This window comes from Rhinopithecus bieti, unplaced genomic scaffold (genome assembly GCF_001698545.2).
Source record: "Rhinopithecus bieti isolate Rb0 unplaced genomic scaffold, ASM169854v2 scaffold_17882, whole genome shotgun sequence".
Classification (NCBI taxonomy): domain Eukaryota; kingdom Metazoa; phylum Chordata; class Mammalia; order Primates; family Cercopithecidae; genus Rhinopithecus; species Rhinopithecus bieti.
Genome location: NW_016809462.1, coordinates 2,967,802 through 2,990,239, shown reverse-complemented (window position 1 = coordinate 2,990,239; position 22,438 = coordinate 2,967,802).

The following is a 22,438-nucleotide window of genomic DNA, read 5'->3' as shown; positions in this document are numbered from 1 at the left end:
ATATAAATATAGATATATATTAAGATATATATATAAAGATACAGATTAAGATATAGAACGCCACCTTTCTAGTTGTAGCCTCACAATTCAAAGCCTCAGGGGAACCCCACATGTTGTACTTTTCCTATTATCAAAAAATAGGCAGATATTTTAAGTGTGTGCAATGTAAATTTCTGAACAGCTACATTACATTTTGGAATAAACAGGAAAATCCAAGGAATGATATTATTCAGAGACCTAAACTTACATGAGAGAAAAAGAAAAGGTAATGTAATGATTAAAAGTTATTAAGAGTTTGATCTTGTTATTTAGATATATGATTGGTAGAAACAGGAAATCCAGTTTCTGATTACGATTTTAGATACAGATGTATTGTGTTAAAAGAATAAAAGTCAACTACATGCAAGTATCCAGAATGTAAGTGGAAATATACACATTGCATTCATTCATCAGCAAAGAAATTAGAGACTGAGAGACTGAGAAAGAAAATGTAACTCTGATATTTAATGAGTGAGAGAAGGAAAAGAACTTGCTTCAAGGAAGATGAGGTAAATGCAGTCTTAGAAACAACTATTAGTTTTGTGATTTGATGGTTGAGAGTAAGGAATTTAGGGAATGAGGAGAAGTTAAGCATAGAATGGAAAGACAGTCACTATAAAATGTTAATTCTTAGATACAAGTCATTTAAAAGGAAGAATATAGTTTGGAGTTAAAACAGAAGTAGCATCATTAAGTGTTACACCTGTGTTTTTTTTTTTTTTTTTTTCAAGAGGGAGTTTTGCTCTCTCACCCAGGCTGGAGTGTCGTGGTGAGATCTCGGCTCACTGCAACCTCGGCCTCCTGGGTTCAAGTGATTCTCCTGCCTCAGCCTTCTGAGTATCTGGGATTATGGGCACCCACCACCACGCCTGGCTAATTTTTGTATTTTTAGTAGAGACGGGGTTCCGTCATATTGGCCATTCTGGTCTCAAACGCCTGACCTCAGGTGATTCACCCATCTCAGCCTCCCAAAGTGCTGGAATTATGGTCCTGAGCCACTGTGCTTGGCCCCACTCTGTGCTTTTTTGTTTACCTATTTGACAAATCAGAACAAGAAGAATGAGAACCATAGCACGCAGGAATCAGGGCAGAAGGTAACGAATATTTAAGTTTGGCAGAATTGGTTTTCAGCAGTAGTAGAAATGCCTTTGGCCTGAGGCTGGAGGGTAGAAAGAGGAAGTAGGAAAATTAAAAATGAGGACAGATATCACTTCCAATAGATTTGATTTCTCAATAAATATTTTAGATTGTGTTGAGGTAAGTGAATATAAAACTGAGAAAAGTGGAAAAGTTTTGAAACAGATGCTGTGGTAGTATAGCCTAATATTAATGTACAATATTAATGTAAATATTATCAAAATCTTTTAGGACCTAATCGATATTAGTACAGTATCGTCGATTAGTAAGAACTCAAAATGTTGATACAGCCTATGATATCATGAATAAATTTTCTGTATAAGAACAAAATATGCCAGATAATGAACTATCCATATCCTAGAGGAGAGTCCATTTTCATCCTTTTTCTTCCTCCAACTTCATACTAATGACTTTTAAAAAATGCTTACACAAGCTCATCAATATCATCACTTATTATAAGTAATTTTTCAAAACATTTCACCTAAGAATAGTTCCTATAAATTTTCTATAATTTCTCTACATTTTATTTTCTGACCATCATTATAAAACTTTATAATAAGCTTTATAATTGTTAGATTATGATTAAGATCTAAATATGTATGCAGTATATAAGGTAAGCAAAGCTTGAAAAAAATCACCATTCTTCTAAAGCACTCCTTTAAAATCTCACATCCACGGAAAGAGAATACTGATATATCATATTATGCATTACAGTGATGATGAACTATGTATATAAGTTAAAGACTATACCAACAACCTAGACTTGTACAACTAAAATGTTGTAAAATATTTTATACAGCCAAATTCTGTTGAAGTTTTTCAAGTAAAGATGTTATAAAAATTTGCTTTCAAGTAAAAATGTTAGTGGTGATAACAGTCACCACTACTGTCCACGGTATGTCACCACATGAAGATTTCTTAGAGTTGCTATCAGTTTAGATGTATAGAAACTCTTCGAGTGTGTAAAGCTGAATATTGTAAAGTGTTTCTCTTTTATTTAAAAAATAAGACTTTTTTTTTTTTTAGATGGACTTGCTCTGTCACCAGGCTGGAGTGCAGTGGCATGGTCTCAGCTCACTGCAACCTCCGCCTCCCAGGTTCAAGTGATTCTCCTGCCTCAGCCTCCCGAGTAGCTGGGACTACAGGCGTCCACCACCGTGCCCGGCTAATTTTTGTATTTTTAGTTGAGATGGGGTTTCACCATGTTGTTCAGGATGGTTTCGAACTCTTGAACTCGTGATCCACCTGTCTCAGCTGGGATTACCACACCCAGCAAAAAATAAGACTCTCTGAGTGGTAACAGGACATATAGGTAAACATAGACAGCCATAAACGGCTGTAATTACCCTACATATTTTTTGAGAACAAAGACCAAGTGATTGAATTTTTAAATACCATGTTAGTAAAAATCTTTAGAGTCAAAATAAAGAAAGAACTCAGATAATGTTACTGTTGACATCGTTCCCATTAATTATTGGCATTGTTAACTGAGAACACTGAGTTATTTTAATTGAGCAAATCTGGACTTGCATTATATATTGCTGTCATAATACAAAAAAGAAAATATGAGATTTCTATTTTTTCTAATTTGCTTTTATTTTATCACTTTTCTATGTTATTTTCTGCCACATTTTCTATTTCTAAGAAAAAAACTCTGCTATCACATGCATTATGTTTTCATGTTTAATAGCACATTCTTTGTTTTCTGAATTTTCATTATTTTTATCATTCTTTCTTTCCTCCTACCTTTGTTTTCTTCCTCCTTTCTTCCTTCCATCCTTTGCGTATCAAAATTGAGATGTATCTATATAGACATAATTTGCATATCTATATATATTTAATTTACATTTTTCCACCCTCAGGATATATGTTACTTTCTATAAATCTATTTTTAATTTTTGTGACCACGTAGTAGGTGTGTATATTTATGGAGTGCATGAGATTTTTTGGTACAGGCACGCAATGTGAAATAATCATATCATGGAGAATGAGGAATCCATCTTCTCAAGAATGTATCCTTTGCATTACACACCATCCAGTCACACAATTTAAGTTATTTTAAAGTGTATCATTAAGTTATTAGTTACCATAGTCAGCCTGTTGTGCTATCATATAGAAGGTCTTCTTCATTCTTTCTAAATACTGTCTGTTGTAACCATTAACCATCCCCCTCTCTCCAACAACATCACACTACAGTTCTCAACCTTTGGTAACCATCCTTCTACTCTCTGTCTCCATGAGTTCAATTGGTTTGATTTTTAGATCTCACAAGTCAATGAGAACAGGCACTGTTTGTCTCTCTATACTTGCCTTATTTCACTTAGCATAATGATTTCCAATTCCCTCCATGTTGTTTCAAATGACAGGATCTCATTATTTTTTATGGCTAAATAGTGCTCCATTGTGTATATGTACCATGTTATCTTTATCCATTCATCTGTTAAAGGACACTTAGGTTGCTTCTAACTCTTAGCTATTAGAGTGCAGATATCTTTTTGATATATTGATGTATTTTTTTGTGGATATATACCCAGCAATGGTATGCTGAATCATATGGTAGCTCAATTTTCAGATTTTGAGAAACCTAGGAACTGTTATCAATAGTGAGTGTACTAACTTACATTCCCACCAATAGTGTATGATAGTATTTTTTTTCTCCACATCCTTCACAGTATTTGTTATTGCCTGTCATTTGGATAAAATCCATTTTAACTGGAGTGAGATGATATCACATTTTAGTTTTGATTCATATTTCTCTATGATCCATGATGCCAAGCTCCTTTTCATATGCCTGTTTGCCATTTGTATATGTTCTTTTGAAAATTGCTTATTCAAATCTTTTGCCCACTTTTGACCAAATTATGAGATTCTTTTTGTTATACAGTTGTTTGAACTCCTTATATGTTCTGGATACCAATCCCTTGTCAGATGGATAGTTTGCAAATATTGTCTATCACTGTGAGGGTTGCCTTTCCACTCTGTAGATTGTTTCTTTGACTGTGCAAAAGTTTTTAACTTGTAATCACATTTGTCCATTTTTGCTTTGGTTGCATGTGCTTGTAGGGTATTGCGCATTAAATTTTTGGCCAAACCAATGTCCTGAAGATTTTCTCCAATTTTTTTTGTAGTAGTTTCATAGCTTGAGGTCTCAGATTTAAGTCTTTAATCCATTTTAATTTGATTTTGTATATGGTGGAAGACAGGGGTCTAGTGTCATATTTCTGCATGTGGATATCTACTTTTCCCAGCTTCATTTATTGAAGAGACTGTCTCCCCAGGGTATGTTCTTGGTACCTCTGTCGAAAATGAATCCACTGTGTAGATTTGTTTCTGGATTCTCTATTCTGTTTGATTAGTCTATGTGTCTGTTTTATGCCAGTTCCATGCCGTTTTGGTTGGTATCACCTTGTAGTATAATTTGGAGTCAGGTAATGTAATTCCTCCAGTTTTGTTATTTTTGTTTAGGATAGTTTTGGCTATTCTGGGTTCTTTGTGGTCCCTAAGATTATTTTTTTCTATTTCTGTGACAAATGTCATTGGTATTTTCATAGTGATTGCATTGAATCTGTAGACATTGCATTAGTCTATTTCCCAATGCTAATAAAGACATATTTGAGACTGGGTAATTGTAAAAGAAAAAAGATTTAGTTGACTCACAGTTCAGCATGCTTGGGGAGGCCTCAGGAAACTTATAATCATGGCAGGAAAAAAAGCAAACATTTCCTTCTTCACAAAGAAGCAGCAAGGAAAAGTGCAGAGCAAAGCAGGGGAAAAACCAGTTATAAAACCATCAGATCTTGTGAGAACTTACTATCATGAGAACAGGATGGAAGTGACTGAACTCACAATTCAATTACCTCACACTTGGTCCTTCTCAAGACATGTGCGGATTATGGGAAACACAATTCAGGATGAGATTTGCGTGGTGACAAAACCAAATTACATCATTCTGCCTCTGGCCCCTACCAAATCTCATGTCTTCACATTTCAAAACGTAAGCATGCCTTTCCAACGGTCTCCCAGAATCTTAGCTCATTTCAGCATTAACTCAAAAGTCCAAGTCCAATGTCTCATCTGAGACTAGGCAAGTCCCTTCCACCTGTGAGCCTGTAAAATCTAAAGCAAGTTAGTTACTTCCTAGATACAATGGGAGTATAGGGATTGGGTAAATATACCCATCCCAAAATGAAGAAATTAATGAAAACAAAGGGGCTACAGGCCACATGAAAGTCCAGAATCCAACAAGGGAGTAAGTGAATCTTAAAGTTACAAAATAATCTCCTTTGACTTCATGTCTCACATCCAAATTACACTGATGCAAGAAGTAAGTTCCCATGGCCCTGAGCAGCTCCACCCCTGTGGCTTTGCAGGGCACAGCCCACCTCCTGGCTGCTTTCACAGACTGGTGTTGAGTGTCTGCCGCTTTTCCAGGAGCATGGTGCAATCTGTTGGTGTATCTACCTTTCCAGGGTCTGGAGGATGGTGTCCCTCTTGTCACAGCTCCACTAGGCAGCACCCAAGTGGGAACTCTTTGTGGGGCTCTGACTCCACATTTATCTTCCACGCTGTCCTAGCAGAGGTTCTCCAAGAGGTTCTCTGCACCTGCAGCAAACTTCTGCCTGGACATCCAGGCATTTCCATACATCCTCTGAAATCTAGGTGGAAGTTCCCAAACTTCAGTTCCTGACTTCTGTGCACCTAAAGACCCAACACCACATGGAATCTGCCAAGGTCTGGGGCTTGCATCCTCCAAAGCAATAACCTGAGCTGTACATTGGCCCCTTTTAGCCACAGTTAGAGGTGAAACAGCTGGGATTCAGGATACTATGTACCAAAGATGCACAGAGCACAGGGTCCCTAGCTTGTCTCATGAAACTATTTTTCCCTCCTAGACCTCCAGACCTGTGACAGGAAGGTCTGGCATGCCTAGAGCATTTTTTCCATTGTCTTTGTAATTAACATTTGGTTCCTTGTTACTTAGGCAAATTTCTGGAGCAGGCTTGAATTTCTCCCCAGAAAATGGGTTTTTCTTTACTCTCACATAATCAGGCTGCAAATATTCCAAACTTTCATTTTCGACTTTTTCTTGAATGCTTTGCCACTTAGAAATTTCTTCTGTCAGCTACCCTAAATCATCTCTCTCAGTTTCAAAGTTCCACAGATCTCTAGGGCAGAGGCAAAATGCCACCAGTTTCTCTGCATAGCAAGTGTAAATTTTACTCTAGTTCTCAAAAAGGCCCTCATCTCCATCTGAGACCACCTCAGCCTGGACTTTATTGTCTATATTACTATCAGCATTTTGCTCAAAGCTGCTCAACAAGTCTCTAGGAAGTTCTAAACTTTCCCACATCTTCCTGTTTTCTGAGCTCTAAAAGTCTCTAGAAAGTTCAGAACTTTCCTACATTTTTCTATCTTCTTCTCAGCCCTTCAAACTGTTCCAGCCTCTGCCTGTTACCTAGTTCCAAAGTCGCCTCCACATTTTGGGGTATCTTTACAGCAGCACCCCACTCCCTCAGTACCAATTTATTGTATTAGTGTGTTCTTACACTGCTAATAAAGACATACCCAAGAGTGGGTAATTTATAAAGGAAATAAGTTTAATCGACTCACATTTCAGCATGGCTCAAGAGGCCTTAGGAAACTTACAGCCATGGCAGAAGGGGAAGCAAACATGTCCTTCTTCATATGGTGGCAGCAAGAATTGTAGGGTGATGTGAGGGAAAAGCTTCTTATAAAACAATCAGATTAGTGAGAACTCATTCACTGTCATGAGAACAGCATGGAGGTAACATCCCGCAGGATTCAATTACCTCACACTGGGTCTCTCCCACAGCATGTGGGGATTATGGGAACTACATACAATTCAAAATGAAATTTGGGTGGGTACGTAACCAAACCATATCAGACATTTTAACAATACTAATTCGTCTAATCTATGAACATGGCATATTTTTCCTTTTTTGTTGGTGTCCGATTCAATTTTTTTATCAGTGTTTTACAGTTTTCATTATAGAGTTCTTTCCCTTTGTTAGCTAATTCCCAGGCATTTAATTTTTTATTTTTTTATTTTTATTTTTTTTTTAATTTATTTTTTTGAGACAGTGTCTCTCTCTGCTGCCCAGGCTGGAATACAATGGCATAATCTTGGCTCACCACAACCTCTGCCTCTTGGGTTCAAGCGACTCTCCTGCCTCAGCCTCCTGAGTAGCTGGGATTACAGGCACATGCCACAACGCCTGGCTAATTTTTTGTATTTTTAGTAGAGACAGGGTTTCATCATGGTGGTCAGGTTGGTCTCGAACTCCTGACCTGATGATCCCTCACCTTGGCCTCCCAAAGTGCTGGGATTACAGGCATGAGCCACCCTGCCCCGCCCTAGGCATTTAATTTTATGTGTGGCTATTGTAAATGGGATTGTCTTTTTAAAAAATCTTTTTCCAAATTCCTCACTGTTGGCACATAGAAATGCTATTAATTTTTGTATGTTGAGCTTGTATTCTGCAACTTTGCTGAATTTATCAATTCTAATAATTTTCTTATGCAGTCTCTAAAATTTTCTAAATGTAGGGTTATATCATCTTGAATTAGGGATAGTTTAACTTCTTCCATTCCAATTTGGATGCCCTACATTTCTTTCTCTAGTCTAATTGCTTTAGCTAGGATTTCCAGTACCATGTTAAATAGCACTGGTGAAAGTAGGCATCCTTGTCATGTTCCAGATCTCAGAGGAAAAGCTTTCAGTTTTTCCCTATTTAGTCTGATACTACCTGAACGTATTTTGTGTATTGCTCTTATTATGCTAAGGTATGTTGCCTCTATGCTTAGTTTTTTAAGGTTTTATCATGCAGACATGTCAAATTTTATCAACTGCTTTTTCATCATGAATTGAAATTATCCTATGGTTTTATCCTTCATTCTGGTTTTATAATGTATCACATTGAGTGATTTGCATGTGTTGAACCATACTTGCATCCCAGGGATAAATCCCCCTTTGTCATAATGAATGATATTTCTAATGTTTGCTGAATTCAGTTTGCTAGTATTTTGTTGAGGATTTTTGTGTTAATATTCACCACAGATATTGGCCTGTGGTTTTCTTTTTTTGATGTATTTTTGTTTGGTTTTGGTATCAGGGTAATACTAGCCTTGGAAAATGAGTTTGGAAGTATTCCCTCCTCCTTTATTTTTTGGAATTGTTTGAGTAAGATTTGTATTCATTCCTTAGGTGCTTGGTAAAATTCAGCAGGAAAACCAGCAGTTCCTGGGCTTTCTTTACTGGGAGACATTTTATTATGGCTTTAATCTTGTCGCTTGTCATTTGTTTGTTCAGGTTTTGGATTTCTTCCTGGTTTTTCTTTATAGTTTGTATATATTTAGGGAATTGTTCATATCCTCTAGATTTTCCAATTTATTGGCATATAGTTGCTGATAGTAGACGCTAATGATCATTTAAATAACTGAAATATCAGTTGTAATGTCTCCTTTTTCCCTTCTGATTTTATTTGTATGAATCTTCCTTTTTTCTTAGTTCAGCTAAAGGTTTGTCATTTTGTTTAACTTTTCAAAAAACCAACTTTTTGTTTCATTGATCTTTTGTATTCTTTTCTTCATTTCAATTTCATTTATTTTTCCTCTGACCTTTTCTTCTACTAATTTTGGGTTTGGTTTGCTCTTGCTTTTCTAGTTCTTTGAGATGCATCATTAGATTCTTTATCAGGTGTTTTTCCTCTTTTTTTTTTTAATGTAAGCACTTATAACTGTGAGTTCTCTTTTTAGTAGTGTTTCTGCTATATCCAAAATGTTCTGGCATATTGTATTTCCATTATTATTCGTTTCAAGACCTTTTTCAACTTCCTTCTTAATTTCTTCATAAACCCACTGGTCATTCAGAACATATTGTTTAATTTTTGTTTATTTGTATAGTTTCCATAATTCCACTTGTTATTAATTTCTAGTTTTATTCATTTGTGGTCAGAGAAGATAGTTGATATTACATCAATTTTTTGAACGTTTTAAAACTTGTTTTGTGACCTAACATACGGCCTACCATTGAGAATGATCCATGTGCTAAGGAAAAGAATGTTCACTCTTTAGTCATTGGATGAAATGTTCTAAATATTCTGTAAATATCTATTAGATCCATTTGGTCAATAGTGCAAATTAAGTCTGATGTTTCTTTGTTGATTTTCTGTCTGGAAGATTTGTCCAAAGCTGGAAGTAGGATCTTGAAGTCTCCATCTATTATCGTAATAGGGCCTCTCTCTCTCTCTCTCCCTCTCTCCCTCCCTCCCTCCCTCTCTGTCTGTCTTTAGATCCAGTAATAATTTCTTTATACATCTGGGTACTCCAGTGTTGGGTGCAAGCATATTTAAAACTGTTATATTGTCTTGCTGAATTGACCCCTTTATCATTGCATAATGATCACCTTTGTCATTTCTTATAGTTTTTGTCTTGAAATATATTATGTCTGATTTAAGTAGAGTTACTCCTGCCTTTTTTTTTTTTTTTTTTGTGTTTCCACTAACATGGAATATGTTTCAGTCTCTGTACTTTTTCAGTCTACTTGCTGGTCTTTATACAGTAGCGGAGTTCGGTTTGTTGTGAGGCAACAGACCGATACTGTTCTTGTCTTTTTTAAATCCAGTTCAACTACATATTAGAAAGATAATTCTATTTACACTACTTACTATTAGATTAGAAAGGTTTAGTCCACTTAAAATTTATTGTTTATTATTGGTAAGTATAGGGACTATACTACCTGCATTTTGTTTATTTGTTTTCGTGGTTGATTTTCTAGTATCTTCTTTTTGTTTTTTCATTCCTGTCTTTCTTTTTTTTTTTTTTCATTATAAACCTTTTTTTTTTGAGACGGAGTCTCGCTCTGTCACCCAAGCTGCTGGAGTGCTGTGGCCGGATCTCAGCTCACTGCAAGCTCCGCCTCCCGGGTTCCCGCCATTCTCCTGCCTCAGCCTGCCGGGTAGCTGGGACTACAGGCGCCGCCACCTCGCCCGGCTAGTTTTTTGTAGTTTTTAGTAGAGACGGGGTTTCACCGTGTTAGCCAGGATGGTCTCGATCTCCTGACCTCGTGATCCGCCCGTCTCGGCCTCCCAAAGTGCTGGGATTACAGGCTTGAGCCACCGCGCCCGGCCCATTCCTGTCTTTCTTTAGTGAAGATAATTTTCTATAATAAGACAATTTAGTTTCTTGCTTTTAAATTTTTGTGTATGCATTCATTGTATGTTTTTTGGTTTGAAGTTATGATAAGACTTTCAAGTATTTTATGTTTCCATTTTATCAAATAGGCTTTGGGCTTTGTTATCTTTTTATATTAAATGGTTATCTCAAAAGCCAGGTGCTCCTGGGCAATTTATATTGAAGAATGAAGCTCTATAATTCTGCTTAGAATCTCTGTTAATCACACATCAGGCCCACCGCCATATCTGAATGGGTCAGGACCAATCAGTACCATTGAAGAATTCTTTGATTGTAGTTACTTTTCAAAGAGTAATAACTTCATCATTGGTTCCATCATAATATGCTTTGCTATTATCTATGTAAGTATTGAAAATGGGAATGAGTTCTAGGTATCAAATCATTTGGATCAAACCATCTTAGTTTATCTTCCTTTAAGTGGAATTATCTATTTTATCTTATTTTATATGGAATTAGGAAAGTCCAGGCATTGTGGATCCTTTCCAATACTAGAGAATGTATTCTATTATTTTCAATGGACAAAAAATATGAAAAGAACTTGCATATTGTATATTTTCTTCATTATTGGACAAAAGTAAAGCTTTTATAGGCTTTCTCTGCCTTATAAACTTTTACATGATTATAAATAATTCAGTTGCATATAAATTGGCACATGGAATAAATCATACAATGCAAAAGGGAGGTTAACAGAGTATAAATAATGTGTATGATTAATACATAATAAAATAAATAAAAAGAAAGAAGAGACTGTATTACAATTGAAAGAAGTCACTTTTCTTCTCTCTTTTAGTTCTGTGTTTTAAATGGTAGAATTAAGCTGCCTCACTTATTTCTTTAATATGCATTCACCCATATTAAACTGAAGGACTTTGAGACTACAGAAATGGATTTCTTCAAAAAGACTCCTCCAATTTACATCAGATACTCAGAATTCAGTTGAGGATTAATGCTTTTATTACTGGAGAGGCTCTATCACTTTCTGGAAATAATAGTTCCTGGAATGGTGAAACAGTTCCCATTTGATATTGGTGGTAAACTAGAATTTATGACTTATCCTTGTTGGCACTGAGAGCCCATTTTTCCTCTCCAGTGTGACCACTGTCTTGACCAGAAAGAATAAGTTTTCACTATTTAGCCAAGTGCATTTGAGAAGGTTGCCAGGGTTTAGGAGGCACTTATGTAGCCCTTCTTTAGTTTCACACACAAGGAAGGAGCAGATAACATTTACTATGAATAAATCAATAAGACTGATGCACTAGAAATGTAGTTTGAAAGGGCAGCAGCCTTCTAAAAGCTTTGAAAGCTAACTTTTAACTTTAGAGAGAGGGTTGAAAGTTGAAATTCACATAGTGGCATTATAGCCATTATCTTTTTTCATGTTATAAAAGAACTATAACTCACTAGGACTTGCAGCAACAGAAAGAGCCTTTCCAAGAGATGAAGAAACATAACAATTGCTCTGTAGCACTTCAAGATATTTTGTTTCTTCTGTAAAAACAAAAACTACTTATTTTATGAACTGTCCATATATTGGTCTGGTATTAGAACAAGCCTTAACATATGACAATAATTGTAACGGAAGTAGGAAAGTAGAGTCATTATATTTAAAACGCAAATCTATACAACATAGACTTCCCTTTATAAAATAAGAAAATAGATAATTCATATTGCTACCCAATAACACATTATTTTCTGATAAAATAATAATCACAAGATGCACTTTGTTGAGACTGTTTATAAAGCAATAATCTGTGGCAGTGATTGTGTTATTTGGTTTGCAGCCCTTATATGGGAATACTGGAATTCTACCTTCAAACAAATTTCCTGGGATGAAGTATTTGCGACTTTGGTAGCTGTAAATAAAAACTAAGTGAACAGCAGTAGAAATCAGACTGCTTCATTTTTTTATACAGATGAAATGTGTATTTGAGGTTTTTCTGTGTGGTTAGTAGATTGATTTTAACCACAAGATAATTCCAACAGATTGTAATATTCTGCTTATTTTCTGGTTTATTTCATACAGAAGGAGTAATAATAATAGTTCACGTAGAGAGAAAGTGCAAGTAGAGAGCGTGAATAGAGAGTTGAATTGAAAAGCCAAGATGTTTGTGGGTTTTTTTCATCTTTTGAAAATTATGTTTAAAACTTGCTGCCATACTATTTATAATATATAAAATATTTAAACCAGTATTTTAGATTTTGGAGAAATGAAACAAGTGGGGAGGTTGCGGAAAGTATAATACAGGTTAAAGATGTGGCTTCTTTCTTCTAAGATCTTACAATGCAATGGAAAAATGAGAGAAGTGCACACATCAGATAAGAATAATTAATATAGAGAACTACAAAGCATGGATTGAGAATGGAGAAAGCCAGGTTTTATGTTGCCATGTTGAATGCATTTATAAGGCACAGATATTTCCACTACACCTTAAAAACACCTACAACTAATTGGAAGTGATAAGATCAAACAATAAGAGACTGAGTGTTGTGTTATGCCAACAGCAGTTTGTTTGGAGGAAAGAAAAAGGAATGATTCAGGGAAAATTCAGATGTACATCAATCAGGAAAAAATTTATGACTTTTCCAGTTAAAAATCTCCTTTCTATCACCTAAGTTTATTTCCCCTGCTATATAATTTATCTTTCCCTTTTTTCTTCACACAGGAAACTGTGAAATTTTTTTCTGTATTCTCCTTAACAACCCAGTTTTTATTCTCAGTGACATGGGAATAAGTAGCTGAGCAAACAGGAACTTGAAGATTAGTAGAACAATGAACATTTACTAAAGTAAGCTATCTGGGCACCTTATGCCCCCCAAGAACTGATCCTAAGGAGCTCATAAATGTATTCATTCCAGCAAAATATATGTCTCCCTAGGGTTCACATTTGCTACTAAAATTTGAAGAACTTCTCCATATATTACATAACATTAAAAATCCCTAACATCCAAATTCATATGTGTATTTATCAGGGGTGGGGGATGCTAGTTAGAAACGTCCTGGTACATTTTTCTAGGATGTAAAACTTATTCATATAATGGTTGTTGGTAAGCCAAGGTCTCTTGGAAATGAAATTACTGTGCTACAGGAAAAAAAGTCTCTTTATCTCTTTCTGAAAACAAAATTATTCTAGCTGTTGAATATGATATAGATAGTGAAAATCCAGATTCAAAAGAGTGAGTCTATTAAGTGCTTTTAGAGAAAGGATGATAGGTGGAAGAAAACATTGACAAGGGTATTGTAAGTGTGGAATTTGAGTAACTGTCACATACTTAAAATCGATAGAACTCTGTGACTTGGCTAAATGTCTTAGTCTGTTTAAGACTGTTGCTGCCAATAATACTTGAGACTGGGTAATGCATAAAGAAAAGGAGCTTATTTGGCTCAAAATTCAGGTGTTTTGAGTTCAAGATTGGGCAGCTGCATTTAGTAAGGGCCTCAAGCTGCTTCAACTCATGGCAGAAAGCAGAAGGGAAGCAGTTGTGTGTGAAGAGATCATATGGTAAGAAAGGAAACGAGAGGAAAGCTGAGGAAGCAGACTCTTTTTAACAACCTGCTCTCTCAAGAAATACTACATCATCCTTGTGAGAGCAAGAATTTGCTCCCCTCTGTGGGAATGAGGGCATTAATCTATACATGAGAAATTTGTCTGTATGACTCAAACACTTACCATGAGGCTCTATCTCCCAATACCCCCATATAGAGGATCAAATTTCAACATGCGTTTTGGAAGAGAAAATTCATATCCAAACCATATAATTCTGCCCTTGGGTCCCCAAAACTCATGTCCTTCTCACATGCAAAATGCAATCAGTCATATCTTCTCAATAGTACCAGAAGTCTTAACTTGTTCTAGCACCAACTTGAAAGCCTCAAAGTCGAGCTCTGACTTTATAAAATCAAAAATAAGCTATTTACTTTCAAGATACAATGGTGGAATAGACAGAGGTTAGACATTCCTATTCAAGAGGAGAGAAAGAAACTGAAAGAAGATAGAAGTAATAGACCCCTAAAGCAAGCAAGTCTGAAACTCAGCAGTGTAAACATTAAATATGAAAGTTCCAGAATAATATCCTTTGACTTCATGTCCCACATCCTGGTCACACTGGTGCAAGGGGTAGTCTCCCAGGGCCTCTGGCAGCCTCATCTCTTGACTTTGCTAATAGGAATCCATTTGGCTGTTTTCATGGGTTCCACCTACATGCCTACAGCTTTTCCAGGCTGAGGTCGGATGATTCCAGTTACTACAATTCTAAGGTTCCAGCAGCATCCTCTCCCTGGGCACTGCCCTGGTGGGAACACACTGCAGTATCTCCTACCCTAAATTTCCTCTCAGTATTGCCCTAACAGAGATTTTCTGGACTGGCTCAGTCCCTGTGACAAGTCTCTACCTGGGCCTGCAGGTTTCTCTGTACATTTTTTGAAACCTCAGTGGAGGAAGCCATCTCTCCATAGTTCCTGCATTTCATGTGCCTGCAGAATTAAGACTATCTAGACTCCAAAGCTTCCTACTTGTGCCCTTGCAAGTGGTGACATGAGCCTCACCTGGGGCAACATGAGCCATAGCTGCTCCATCTGGAGTGGCCAGGTTGCAGAGAGTGGTATCCTAAGACATCTCAGGGCAGTGGTGCCCTGAGTCAGTCCCCTGAAAACATTATGTTCTCCTAGTCTTCTGGGCCTGTGATGCGAGGGGTGGTCTAGAATATTTTTGAAATATCTTTAGGGCTTTTTTCCTACAGTTTTGACTATTAGCACTTGGATTCCTTTCATCTGTGCTAATTCCTTTAGCAAAGAGTCCTAGTCATTTACCCTTGCCTCCCTCTTTTGAAAGTGCTCTTCCATTCTCTACCAAATGCCCAAGCTGTGAATTTCACAAATGTTTACACTCTTCTGCCCTTTTAATTGTAAATGCTGCCTTCAGTTTATCCCTTTGTTGTTGTAACTCAATGTAAGCTGTTAAAATTAGCCACACAGCTCCTTGATTGCTTTGCTGCTTAGAAATTTCTTCTATTAGATATACTAGTTCATACCTCTCAGGTTCTGCCTTCCATAAACTATTGGAGTATGAACACAAGACAGCCAAGTTCTTTGCTGTGGGCCTATGATTGGAGGGCCCACAGCAAAGAACTTGGCTGCATTGTGTTTATGCCCTAACACTGCATTGTAACAAAGATGATCTTTTCTGTGGTACCCAATATGATGTTGTTCCTCATTTCCACCCAAGATTTCATCAAAATGGCCTTTACTCTCCATATTTCTATCAGCATTTTGGCCATAACCATATAACCAATGGCTAAGAAGTTCCTTAATTTCCCTTGCGTTTTTGAGTTTTTCTGAGCCCTCAGCAGAATTACCCTTAATGCTCCATTTATGGCAATACAGACTGTTTAGACTGCTTCTTCCAGTTCTTCCAGCCACTTCTCATTACCTAGTTTCGAAGCTGCTTCCACATTTTCAGGTATCTGTATAGCAACACCCCACTCTTCAGTACCAATTTTCTGCCTTAATCCATTTAGTGTTGCTATAACAGAATATCTGGGACTAGGGAATTTACAAAGAAAAGAGAATTGGCTCACAATTCTCATGGCTAGAAAGGTCAAGATTGGGTAGCTGCATCTGGTGAGGGCTTCAAACTGTTTCAATACTTGGCAGAAAACCAATACTTGGTGTGGGTATATTCAAAGAGATTACATGGTGAGAAAGAAAGTAGAAGAGTAAAACCAAGGATGCCAGGCTTTTTACAGCAATCTTCTTTCTCAAGAATTACTAAGTTGGTGCAAAAGTAATTGTGGTTTTGCCATTTAAAATAATGGCTCAAACTGAGATTACTTTTGCACCTACCAAATAAATCACTCCTGCAAGAGCAAGAACTCACTCACCCTTGTGAAAGGGCATTAATCTCTTCATGAAGGATCCCCCTGCATGAGCCAAACATCTCTCACTAGACCCCCACCTCCAAACTCTGTCATTAAGAATCAAATTTGGGTCTGAGTTTTGGGAGGACAAACCACACCCCTAGATATCACTCAGGGTCAATGAGAAGGATGTTTCTGGTTTGGTTATTTGGAACGTTCACTGAATGAGCTTCATTTCAATATACTAAAGATTGCTGAAAAGAAGATCATTCACAGAGGACAAATAAATTTGTTATCAGAAAAGTTGTGATTGGGGTAATGAGACAATCCACAAGCATTTGTGAAGCAGAGGTTCAATGTGGTGGCTCTCAGATTAGAAGACCAGGTATTAGGCTGTTTATGCATATTTGGATTTGTCTGAGTTTGGTTATAAGTGAAAGAAGGTAAATGAGTATGGGCCCATGGAACAGACATGCAGATTGACAAAGAAGGTTCTTCATAGAGAACTGGGGGACAACATTTAAATGGGAGATGTAAGAAGAGAAGATAATAAAATAAAACGTCTTGGAATTAATTATGAGAAGAATAGGAAACCCAATTCAGTGTTTTTCAAGGAATTCATTGGGAAGGCTTTTATGAAAGTAGGGATTATTCAGTGGAGAGAGATGTTGCCAAAAAATTAAGGAAAATCAACACTGAAGTTTGCATTGGTTTTGAAGCTAGGAAAAGTTCAGAATTAGTGACACAGTTCTTGTGGAGACTTTGATAAAAAGAAGCTAGATTGCAAAGACGAAGCCAGATTGAGTAGTGAAAAATAATGAGGAAAAGGCAACAGACAAATGTACTAGAATAGAAATTTGTCTGTGAAAGGAAGGATGAGTTAACATAATAAGTAGAAGAGGATCAAGGCTGAGAAAACTTTTGGGTGTGGATAAATGATGAATAAAATGGGATCCTTGACATTTAGTAAGGGATAACAAAAATGCTAATTTATGTTTATAAGTTTGCGTTAAAAATTATAACATATAAGAGTTGGAAATAAGATACTATTTAGCACTAACTAGCTGATATTAAATATACATTTCTTAAATCTGTCTTTAAAATCACAGTTTGTTAAAGCCACAGCCAATTCTTTTAGAACGAATTTAAAATTCTTAACAATGTTAATGAAGAGAAGTTCCTATTTAATCATAATAGTTAAATTTTGAAAACTGCATAATACATATTTATTGATGTTCTCTAATAATATTTTCTAGCATACACTGTGTGCGTGTGTGTGGGCGGGTGTCCTTAGTATAGTTATGAACTCTGCCTTTTGAATATTGGGAACTATACACCAGTGCCCCTGCTTCAGTGTGCTGAGTACTAACTTTGTACTTAGCCACATAATGCAAGCATAAAAAGTGCTACTTTTACTGTCTAAAACCAGGAAATATAAGGCTTAAACATCATCTGAATCAGACAAACCTGCAGGCATTCTTTTCCTTTGCATTTCAAATCTGTGCTCTCTTGGTAAATACCCAATTACTATGATTTTCTAGAATATAATCCTGATAATTCTAAAGACATATAAAATAATTTAAACATATTATTAAACTTATTATTCAGCATTCTTTTTTGAAAACAGCATGGTAATACACATACCCTTGAATTTTACATGGACAGATTTTGATCTACATGACATTTGTATTTTATTTTCTCCTCTGGAAACAATGAAAACAAAATGTATCAATATATTTTATTCTATTTATCTAATTTTACTCCACCACATTAGGATGCATCTTTTCATTGTTTCCCCAGTATTTAGAGCATCTTTCAAATTATCGCCAGAATCATCTAGATACTCACTTCAAGCCTATCGATTTAGGATAGGATTTGAAACTTTTGAAAGCAGAAATGTTCCTTACTCTCTCAAGAAATAAAATAACTGCCATGTCTTCATGCTCCACAGAACAGTAAGGAGAATTCACAGCAGTGTGCCCTTTCTGAAAGAACTACTCTCACAGCCTGAAAAAGAAAAAAAATATTGGCAACTCTGTTGATTTCTTTCGCTCAGTGGCATGGCATTATTGGTTCCTTGCTTTCCTTATGTCATTGTTATGGAAATGATCATTCCCGTTGCAATACGTGGGCTACCCAGGCACTGGAGAGTCCAGTGTAATGAAGCATTTATTTAAAATCATAGGTGGGAACTGAACAATGAGATCACTTGGACTCGGGAAGGGGAACATCACACACTGGGGCCTATCATGGGGAGGGGGGAGGGGGGAGGGATTGCATTGGGGAGCTATACATGATATAAATGATGAATTGATGGGTGCTGATGATTGGTGGGTGCAGCACACCAACATGGCACAAATATACATATGTAACAAACCTGCACGTTATGCACATGTACCCTAGAACTTAAAGTATAATAAAAAAATGAAAAAAATAAATAAATAGATAAAATAAAATAAAATTATAGTACAGCTAGGGCTTTTACCAGTGTCACAGTTTTGTCAAAACCAAAGCCAGGGCTTCTAACCATAGCACTTGGTCTCAAGGTCCTCTTCCTGATGTCTTTCAGAACTCCAGGAAAGAAACTTGCACTCGCTGTACAAAGGCTAACAGAGTCATCGCCATGCTGAATCAGACACACAGGATGCACAGGTATAAGCCCAAACTAAGGCAGACCTGGATTCAAATTTACTTAGTATGTGACTGGACAATTTTTAAATCTTCTATCTAAACCAACACATTATCTTCTTTTTTTTTTTTTTTTTTTTCTGATTTATTGCCCTAGCCGCTTCACTGATATCTAAATCTCCACATTTGCCTTTCTATAGCATATTCCCTAGAGAGTAACAGATAATATTTTTTTAAAACCCACAGATGAGCTTTTATTAGCCCCGTGCTCAAAGGTGTATATGAGACTACAATTTCCCCACTCCTTCTGTTTCTGACCTTGCCTGCTTTTACCATCCCCCTTGTTCACTCCATTCCAGACATAACAGCTTCCATGATGGTCTTCAAATATCAGGCAAGCTCTACCTCATGGCTTTTCTGCTAGTTATTCCTTTACCTGAGATAATTTTTGTCTCTCCTCATTAAACTTTTTATCAAAAGCCACTTTCTTTATGAACCCAAACCTAATTAACTACAATGAATAACAGTGCAATCTTCTTTTCTTCACTCATATGCCCCCCTTACCTGCTTTACATTTCATATCCCTAATCAACTTCTAACATCCTATATAAATTAGTAGCTTTAATTTTGCTTGCTGCATACTTCCTCATCCCAGAATATGAACAACACAAAACTAGGCCAGTTTGTCTGTTTTGTTCACTTTTGTACCCCACCGCCTACCTTGCAGCTTGGCACATAGTAAGCACTCAATAAATACTTAATTGAGGTATGATTAATTACAAAATTTCAAACAATAATCCCCTTCTCAGAAAGACATTTTAAAAATACGGGAAGATAGGCTATATTTTGCACTGTACTGGACACCCAGAGCTCTGTGACGTCCGTCATTATCGTGCTGCTGTTACAGATGCTAATGTTATCAGCAGAGGATTCATAAGTAGCGTTGTTTGAGGAAATGAACTGGGCAAGCTGTTAACCAATTATGCACACACATCTATGAATATACATACACACAGTTTACATACTCACTCACATGATCTTGGAAAGGCATGCCAAAGCTTGAATTTAAAGCGAAGTGATGTATTCTCGTCTTTAGTCAAATGCTGGCAAACAATGGCTTACCTAGTGCTTAACAACCTGCAAAGTGGTCACTTTGAAAAACACTTCAGGCAGAATCTCACATTAGGATGCTGTGAGCAGAACCAAACTCCGAAATAGTGACCGCATCTGGAAATCAAAGTCTGATCAGAAGGAGTTCCAGATGAATGTCTTTTGTTCAGACACACACACACACACATGCACACACACACACAACTGTCTATCAATAAGACATTGTTAAGTTATCTAGAAGGTAATATATTAATACATTTTAGAAAACCTAGCGTTCTCCCTTTAGAAGCACTGTATGCACTACCAGTGATTTTTTTTCAGGTTGTAATTGTAACATTTCTTTTCATTTATTTCTCGGCCCATTATAAAATTCCTGGATATTTTCCCATTTGTGATGATAGTCACTGATGCATCTTGCTACTCACAAAAATTTATGTGTGTAGTAAGAGAAAGTAGGATTAAGTTACAGTAGCAATGACCATGTCTTCACAGCTACTATTTAGATTACTTAAGCATCCAATTATTTAATCAAAAAAGATTAATTTTACTTTCATTTTAGTGCCAAAGATCTACTAATGACATGGAAGGAAGTTTTCATTTGGTTAATCACTTGAATGAGGGTAATTCATATCTATCGTCAGAAGCAGACAGCTGAAGCTAAGTCATGAAAACAAATGTTCTCTCTCGCTGTAAGTGTGGATCAGCTTGGAAGGACTAGACTAGGTACTGGGACATATCAACATGGATTGAAATATAGACACTACATGGAATATGATAAGACAGTAGCTAATTCTCATATACAGGATAACATTTATATGTTCAACATTTCAATATTTTGTCAGTGTTCTCTAGTTCTGGGTCTTACTTAAAAATGAACAGTAAATTGTAGTTTCCCCTCATTCTAAATATAAATATTTTCCACTGATACTACATTCACAAGTATTTTCTTAACAATTTTTGTAATGTGTAAAGTCTTTTAAGTTTGCTTTAACTCAACTAAGAAGGCAAATGCAGTCATTGATTATAGCTTGTCCAAATATTTTACACAAATCTCCTTTAAGTGTTAATTCTCCTTTTCTCTGCATGAGATCTGAATAGTTAATGAGAAAAATGGTGTTAAACTGGTGTGCACCATGGAAATTTTGCATCTCAGTGACTCCAGACTAGCTGTTGTAATTAGATCATTTAATAAATTGTTTCAGATACTGTTCCAAAGTAAATTAATAAGTTAGCTTTAATATGGATTATATACACACATGAAGCAAACACAAACATACTACACATGTGTTCTCATTTTTGCATGCAGCACTTTTGTAAATAACATATAAAATAAACAAAATGACTCTGGTCTTATAAGAATCTATTTTGGAAGTATTTGTATAAATTTTCAAATGTTCTATAAAGTAATGTAAAGTAATGAGCCCTCTATAGCAGTCATTATTTCTTTTCAGCAATTGCACTCAGAGGGAACATAGCAAAGAAAAGTTTTGCTTTCATTTTCCCCTTCTCCAAAGTTAGACTGTTCAACCAGTTTCTTCAAGAGCAACTATAATCATTTTCCTGCCCTCTTCAAAATCGTACAATGAATGGCTTCATATTGCCTTTCAAGGAAGGCATAATTTTCTTATCCTGGAATTCAAAATATCTATAATTTTTAAAAATCTGTTCTAACTACCAGAAGGTCATCAACCGAACTATTGGACAACGTGACCCATTGGGACATTTAGGCACAACTAACGCCAGAAATACCATTATGAGTAAACATTGGCCTCTCAAAGAAAATTTTCATTTTTTCCAATTCCAAGGAATATAGTAAACTGGGTCTTGATATATGTCAATGATAATATAAAATGGCATCTGGTCTAGTAATGGTGCCTAGGGTATGTTAACCTGTGTCATCAAACGTAATGGAAACACAAGCACATTATAGAGTAGGCCAGAGCCTACAAGTGGGGATAAAGGTAAATGTTCCATTTTGAGGTGAGAGGCATCTGCCTATGACATGGTAAGGGGTAGGATCCAAGATAGGAAGGTGAAAGCAGAGATACACTGTGTTATTCAGAAATGGAGAGTGGTGGCAGGAGGTCACTGGGGACGCCATATTTTATGGACTGAGAATCTCCCTAATTATAATTAATAACTTCAGCTTTAAAAACTTGAAGATGCCCAGGATTCATTCCAGAATCCTGCAAATCAGTATTCTTGATCACGCTTTACATAAAAACCCCCACCACACTGCCGTAAATAATTTTGTTCCTGATTTGCTCAAATTGAATAAGATTAAGAATACTGATCAGTGGTTGGTGGAGAAAACCATAAAGCAAAATTCTGTTTTTGTGTTCCCTGAAACCAGGCTGAAATCAGGGGTATGGGAAGGGGTTCCTGGAGGTTGTCAAATTGAATAAGATCTTTTGAAAATCCAGGACCAAGTCTTTCTTTTAGCAAAAAAAAAAAAAAA